The 8423-nt window shown below is 35.9% G+C and overlaps 1 pseudogene across 1 annotated transcript; it reads left to right on the plus strand.

Annotated features, from left to right (window-relative positions):
• The first annotated feature begins 5564 nt into the window (after window positions 1–5564).
• Window positions 5565–6888, plus strand: LOC149218670 (caffeic acid 3-O-methyltransferase pseudogene; annotated as a pseudogene). Its single transcript, XR_016249579.1, has 3 exons — window positions 5565–6313; window positions 6404–6468; window positions 6558–6888. The product of XR_016249579.1 is annotated as a caffeic acid 3-O-methyltransferase pseudogene (transcript).
• The last annotated feature ends 1535 nt before the right edge of the window (window positions 6889–8423 follow it).

An 8423-nucleotide genomic window follows, 5' to 3' on the forward strand; every position in this document is an offset into this window, starting at 1 on the left:
ATCATGACCATTGATCTAGTCACAATCCAACGGTCCACGATTAATCGCACATGGTCATTGCAATTATCCAGGACTTGGTTGCGATGTGATCATTTAATCTGGGCCGTTGATCTTCAAGATCCGATGGCTACTGTGTATTAACTCTTCAACTCTCCGCTTGTCTTTTCACTGTGAATTTATGCTATTTCATCACTACTTCTATGGCTCCTCTTTCTTTAAAGCTTGGTCTCTCGGTGTTTTTTAGCTGTGCTATTCCTCCTAAGCTTTGGCTTGAGCATTCTAATGGATTTAACAATCCATTATGATCCTTCTCGTCACGGTCCTCCTCTGTATAATCACCTTGACTCGCCCTCCTTGTGTTTATTGCACTCACCAGCATAAATATATATGTACACTTCTCAAACACATTGTTTCATCCTTAACGCTCATTCACACATTTATAGATTAATATCTATATAATTACAACAATGAATTACAAACATAAATCTCTGTCTCCCTGGCCTGATTTTCAATATTAGCGGCCTCTATTTCCTAATATGCCCGTAGGCTTACAACACTCCGATATGCTATCTATTTCCCTATTCGATCTCTCTCTCCTAGCCTAGCTAACCCCTGAATTTAGACCAAAGCTTACATTTTATGCAAAATTGGATTCCTGAATCAATTCTAATTCAAAACCAAAAATCTCTCACTCTCTCCTAAAAGGTCTCTTCATCTCCACTCTTTTCTAAAGAACCGCTAAATCAAGCTTTCAGCTTCCTCATTTTCTATTCAAACCAATTAAATCTAAAAGTTTGGCCTGATCTCCACACAAGGAGGATCAATGAGCCACTATGCCCCTTTTTAATCATTTTGAGAATAAATAAACACTCTCATACGTTTAACCAAATAAAATTAACTAAACTCTTTGTCTTCCAACCCCTTGCTAGTCACAACATGTGATCATGCTATCACATTGCTGACTAGGCCTGAATTCTCCAGCATCAATAATATCATTAATATTGCCACAAGGATGCCAATGATGGCTAATATAGGGGTTTTCTTCTTCAACCTTTACCATGATTATGAAACCTATTCATAATGGTCAAAACCTAATCAATTCCAATATATTAATGGAATTATTCCTGATAAAAGAATAAATTTGAAATTCAAATAACTTTTATCATCTACTTTATAATTGTAATAAATTAAAAATGATTTCCTTTACAAATTTATTGTAACACCCCTCCCTTGTATGTAAAACATCATTAACCTAAGCTCAGAAAAGATAGGTCTGATGTGTAACAAGAAAAGTAAATACTTTATGAAATAAAAAATAAAAAATAAAAAAAATTAATCACTTGGAGAGCGAGACACAAAGAGATGAGATTCTTGCCAAATCCCACTAGTGAATGGGAAGGGATAATTCTTTCATGATGAAACTTCTAGATTCAATTATAGATAAGCTTGATGGGTTGTAAATAAATATCCATTGGGAAAAACATAAAAGCTTTGTGGGAGTGAAAGGAAAGCTTTTATGAGGAAAATCCTCGCAGGAGAGAACGGCGAGCTTTTCTGGGAAAATCCTGGGAAAACGGATAAAAAGATCCATAAAAGCAGGACGCCACTAATGGAAACCATATCATGCAAGAGGGTATTAAATACCCATTGCAGAGATCAATAGTAGACAGTTGATCCAGGGCAAGAACTCCTGGCTTAGGGGTGAACTAGAAGATTTAGTTCTAGGTTGGGTGGTGGCGCTCAGTTTTCCAAGTGGTTTTCTCTCTTCTAATCTAGTTGGATTCACTGGCATGGGAAATAATGTACATTTACTCCCTATTTTTTATGTTGTGGAATCATTCAGCTTATATGTATATATATTTGTGTTATCTGTTAGAGAATTATATATTACAGAGCAATGAAACACATAAAATATATTGAAGAAACATAAAGACATAAAGCACATAAAACAAGATAGACACATATATACGTGGTTCACCCAATTTGGGCTATATCCATGGAGAAACAGTCAATCCTTCCTTTTATATTATCCATCAAACTGAAGAGATATAACCTACATCAGATCTGTCATAATTCCATCTTCGCTCTCACACAATCTCCTCTCTCTTTCTCACAATATTTTCTCTCTTTCTCACTCCAAATACAGATCTACATAGACGCGATACAATTCCCTTCTCCCACTTCTTCCTGGTTTCCACCTGCACTACTTCTTCATAACACTCTGGTTCACCAGAACCAATCAATAATACATAATATAAGAAAAGAGAGTATTGTTCAGGGGGTCTACTTATCCTGGTAGATCTCCTAACACCACTTTTAGGTGTTTGAGGTGCTTATTGGTGTTGTGGTTGTTCTTTTTGTTCTAGCTATTGATCATTTTGATTTCTAGGCACCTTCACCTTTTCTGTGATCTCATCAAGCACTATGTATTCTCTATTTTCTTTTTCCTATTTCTTTTCCTACATCTGATCCTTATACAAAACCTTTTCATTGAATATGAAATCTTTTCTTCTAATGATTTTTTTTTTCATAATCATAAAAGTGATAACCAAAATCATTAAAACCATATACATTAAAGGTATATTTCCTTGATTTTCCCTCAAGCTTTATTATATTTTCTTTAATAATGTGGAAAAAGGCTTCACAACCAAAAGTCTTTAAGAATCAATAGTTTACCTTTTTACCTATTCACGCCTCCTCTAGAATACCACCATCCAAGGAACTTGAAGGCCCTCATTTTATTATATAAACATCAATATCTACAACATCTACCCAAAATTGTAAAGGAAATCCTCCATGCAATCTCATTCAACTTGCACACTCCATGATTGTCTTATTTATCCTTTCTGACACACCATTTCCTTGTGGTGTTCCTGGAACTGTCTTTCTCTACAAATTCGATTCTCCGAACAATACTATCAAACACTTTGCTGCAATATTCACCTCCATTGTCTGATCTGAGACACTTCAACCTTTTTCTTGTCTCACATTCAACCAAAGATTTCCATTTCTTGAAAGTATCAAATACATTAGATATATTTTGAATACAATAAATCTAGGTCTTTCTGGTTGCATCATCAATAAAAGTAACATAATAATGAGAACCCCCAAGATATGATACGTGAGCAGGTCCCCATACATTTGTATGCACAAGCTCTAATTTTTCACTCTTCTTTTCTTTCCCAACTCTCAGGAATCTAACTCTTTTCTGTTTTCCATAAACACAATTCTCACAAAATTTTAAATCAACATGCTTCAAACCTGGAAACAAATTTCTAGAGTGAAGAATCTGCATCCCCTTCTCACTCATGTGCTCGAGCTTATGATGCCACGATGTCGTATCTTCTCCCATAGAGGTTAAAGAATTAACAGAATTAGAAATACCATTGCATAAATACAATGTACCAACCTTTTCTCCTTTTGCTATTATAAAGGCTCCTTTAGTGACCTTCCAGGTTTTATCTGTAAAATTAGTTACACAACCTTCACCTCCCAACTTCCCTTTTGAAATTAGATTTTTCTTCAGATCTGGAACATGCCTTACCTTGAAGGATGTACAAATATGACACAATAGGAGAAGGAAGGGGGCATAGAGCCTATCCCCCCTTAGTGACAACTTCCTGAACTCCAATCATAAATCAAAGTTTAGTAAACTTCACCTCTGTGAGAACCTTTGTAAATATGTCTGCAACTTGATCATCTGTTGAACAATATTGTACTTCAAGAACATGGTCATGAATGAGCTTTCTGATGAAGTGCATGTGCAGTTCAATGTGTTTTTTGCACTGATGTTGGACTGGATCTTTGCATAGTTGAATGGCATTTTGATTATCACACCAAAGTGTAGTTGGATGCTACTATTGAAAGCCAAACTTTGATAGGATCTGACGAAGCCACAGGGCCTCCTTACTAGCTTCTACGACACCACGATACTCTGCTTTTGCTGAAGAAAGAGAAATGGCACTTTGTTTCTTGCAAGCCCATGTAATAGGTCCTGAACCAAGAGTGAACACATAACCTGCAGTAGACTTTCGATCATTGGGGTCACCAGCCCAATCAGAATCAGTGAAACCAACCAATAGAGGAGATGCTTCTGCACTGTAATGAATCCCAAACTGGACTATACCTCGAACATAACAAAGTATTCTTTTAGCTTCTTTACAATTACTTTCATGTGGGTTTTGCATAAACCGAGCAATAAGGCCAACAACAAAGGAAAAGTTAAGACGATTATGGGTCAGATACAAAATTTTTCCTACAAGTTGACAGTATAAATTAGTATCAACTTCAGGGGAAGTACAAGTGACTAAAAGATTGGCTCCAGAATGAAAGGGAGAACAAGGCCCTTGTGTCTTTATACCAACCTCATTTGAGCCTTCAGTGGATTTGGCTGGAATTTAAAGCTGGTTTAGCAAGTCTATGGTCTCCTATGTTATTGAGTTTGTGCTTGTACAACAGAAGCCTAGTCATAGCTAGGCTCTCAATTGGGGAAGAGCTACTTCTATAAGGAGAATATGATAGGGTGTATTGCTTTTAATTTTGAGGTTATACGTTATAAAACTCTTTTGGATTTGATCAATCTTTCTCAAGGATTCTCTAGAGATGTTGCAACCCCAAACCTCACATCCATATAAGATAACAAGAGTGACTAAAGTCTCAAAGAGGAACTTCTTTCTATCCCACATTACGAGGTTTGTCGTTTTACAATTATTTTCAAGACCAAAATAAGCTTTCCACCCCCATTAATCATTTTCTCAATGCTATAGTTCTAGTTGAGCTTGTGATGAATATCAATTCCTAGGTACTTGTAAGAAGACACGTCCTCCAGGTTACTATTGTCATACATAAAATTAGTGTAAGTGTCCTTGCGAGAAGAACAATATCGTCGGCATAGAGAAGAAGGATGATGACTATCCTAGCGAAAATCATGCCAGCACATCCTGCATCCTCTAAACAACCTTGTAACTTGTTGATGTAAATGCTTAAATTTAATTACTTATAAATTTACCATATCAAACACATTAAACATCTATTCATTTAAATAATATTAAAAATTAATTTATTTATGAAACCATTACTTATAATGTATTGTGTTTAAATTATTTTTCCCAACGTTAGTTATAACATTTACATTAAGATTCACCGCCACTTTGACATTATGGTTTAAACATAGAAATGGTCGGTTGGATAGACCATTGTCCATTTGACATTATGGTTTAAACATAGCAATGGTCGTTTGGATAGAGTATTCTCCACTTTGATATTATGATTTAAACATCACCAATTTAACGCCATAAGAAAATGTAGGTGGTGTCAATATTATCACTTTAAAATAGTAATGGTCGTTCAATACAGTATTTCCATTTACTAAAGTTTGGCCGATTCGATAGAGTCCACATGAAAAAGTCGGTGGTGTTAATATTATGACATTAAAAATAGTATGTTGGGTTAGATATAGTAGTGTCCATTTAATGTAGTTTGGTAGACTCGACAGAGTGTTGTCCATTAGCAATTTACCATGAAAAGGAAAGAGGATAAAAGAGACCTTGCTTTAAAGTGTGGTCATGTCCAGCCCAGCAACAAGGGTATCGAAATGGCGTAAAACAGCTGCTAAAAACTCAGAATCTTTTATTAAGATTTTGAATGAGGATGAATGGCTTCTGTGCATGGAGCTCGCAGATTTCTCATGCCTTCCCATGGCGATGAAGGCAGCAGTGGAACTCGATGTTCTCCAAATCATAGCAAATGCAGGCAATGGCGTCCAACTCTCGCCAACACAAATCGTTGCCCATATTCCGTCGACGAACCCGGATGCCGCCATTACTCTTGATCGGATCCTCAGAGTGCTGGCTAGTCATTCGCTTCTGAGCTGCTCTGTGACCACGAACGAGAAAGGGAAGCCCGAAAGGTTCTATGGTCTCACTCCTCTGTGCAAATATCTTGTCAAGAACCAGGATGGAGACTCTCTGGCTCCACTGGTGTGGATGAATCTGGAGTCCTGGTAATTATCTGAAGGACGCTGTGCTTGAAGGCTCCCAGCCATTCACCAAAGCCCATGGAATGAATGCGTTCGAGTACCTTGCCATCGACCAAAGATTCAACACGCTTTTCAACAGGGCTATGTCTGAGCATTCTACCATGCTGATGAACAAGATTTTGGATACGTACGAGGGTTTTAAGGAGGTTCAGGATTTGGTGGATGTGGGAGGAGGAACTGGGTTGACTCTCAATCTCATAGTGTCTAGGTATCCCCACATCACGGGAATCAACTTGGACATGCCCCATGTGGTCGCCGATGTTTCTCATTATCCAGGTACATCCCACTCCCCAAGTTCAACCATTGAACCAGTTTTGTTATATCTGAGTGCAGGTGACCAAATCTGGTGAATGTATCTTTGTTCAGCTGTGAGGCACGTAGGTGGAAACATGTTTGATAGCGTACCAAGTGGCCAAGCTATTTTTATGAAGGTATGACAATGGCTTTCTACTGTTGGGTAGCTTCATATTGAATCAATGGACATGGATCACCTGATTATATCTATCGATTTTTTTTTCAGTGGATTCTACGTGATTGGAGTGATGAAGATTGCGTAAAACTTTTGAAGAATTGTCACAAGGCATTGCCAGAGAAAGAGAAGGTGATTGTGGTAGATAGCATCCTCCCATTCGCTGCAGAGACATCTCTGTATGCTCGACAGGCATTTTATTTAGATCTGATGATGTTGGCATACAGTCCGGAGGGCAAGGGAGAGGACAGAGCAAGAATTTCAAGAGTTGGGTCTCAGGATTCGAAGGAGGTGTTAAGCCCATATGCTGTGTAAATGGATTGTGGGTAATGGAGTTCCACAAGTAACTTTTGATGTGATTCCATATCACTTTCTTTATCTTATCTATGGTTGATGTTTAATTTGATCTCTACCTCTCTGGTTGTATGGATTAAGTAATTTATATGCAGTTTGGTAAAACTTTCAGTTTGAATATTTTTGAGATGAAAGGGTTTATTACTCTGAGAGACTCATTTTATTGTTCAGTATTAGCCCATGTGTAAGCTTGTTGATAGAGTTGACGTGCTTTTTTAAAATAAATTATCTTAAAATTATATATACAAAAATATTAAAAATGAATTATCAATAAAATATTTTAATATGAATTAATATATACATATACTTATAAATATATTAATAATAAAAAATCATTTTAATTAAGTTTATTTGGTCTTTTATATATATCATATAAGATGAAATTTAATCCCTTTCCACTCATGTTAAATGTACTTAAAATGAATCTATGTTAAATGAATCTATGTTAAGATAACTCTAAATTAAAATAGTCATTGTAAAAATGATTTTATTATAAGCTCTTAAATGATGATATATTTGTTCGTTGATTTTTGTAAATCCCATCCTATTATATTTAAAGTTAAACTATTCAAAAAAAATCTAAATTAAAATAGTCATTATCAAAGATGGTATAAGTAAAAATGATTTTATTATAAGCTCTTAAATGATGATATATGTGTTCGTTGATTTTTGTAAATCCCCTCCTATTATATTTAAAGTTAAACTATTCAAAAAAATCATAAAAAATTAGTATTCTTATGGTTATTATACTCTATTAAATTATTAGGATCCATTATAGCAATAAGTTGTTTATTGATATTAAAAGAGATTGACTTGTGATCAGTATATCTGCAACCATTAAAATAAAATTATGAAGATTTGAATTAATCCAAAAGGTGTGTAAACTGAGTTTCTAGGTTTGCGGTGAGGGTTGAACTTAGCTATATCGAAGTAAAAACACTTCATAGTCTTTGGAGATTATATGGTAGCAATCCAAAAATGTGTAAGCTTAAAAAAGAAGCCTTTGATCGAATTTAAGCTCCTATTCTTCTCGGAAGAAGCCTTTAGCTTCCAAAATTTCAATGTAGTGATCTATTCCATGATCAAAGCTCCTGTTCTTCTCGGAATAAGCCTTCAGCTTGCAAAAATTGAACGTATTGATATATTCCGTGTTAAAAGGCAGGCATTTTAACATGGCCGTTGAGTCCTTAGCAAATAAGAGTGTATGTTTGAATCAAGGTATGATGATAGCGAATAATGCGAAGCCTTTCAATAAACCATTGCCATGATAGACTATATTGCAGTCCATATTATGAAATCAACCAAAAAAAATTGTAGCAAAAGGATGACACAACTACAAATCCGTTAATTCCGACCACTCACAATTTTCTAGGGCGGTCACCTAAATATATTCAGGGTGAAAACAACTATTAAATTTGGCATTTTCGCGCTAAGCAAGATCGTTGGTGGACAGGTAGAGGAGCATCCCTCTGCTTATTAATTCATGACAGAGCGAAATTAATACTGATGTTGTTGTTGAGTGTGATCAGAGTGGCGCAGGTGTTCCTAGAGTGTGGGCAAGGT

The sequence above is a fragment of the Pinus tabuliformis genome, chromosome Q, assembly GCF_031772625.1.
Source record: "Pinus tabuliformis cultivar Carrire ecotype Pingquan chromosome Q, CPIR1, whole genome shotgun sequence".
In the NCBI taxonomy this organism is placed as follows: domain Eukaryota; kingdom Viridiplantae; phylum Streptophyta; class Pinopsida; order Pinales; family Pinaceae; genus Pinus; species Pinus tabuliformis.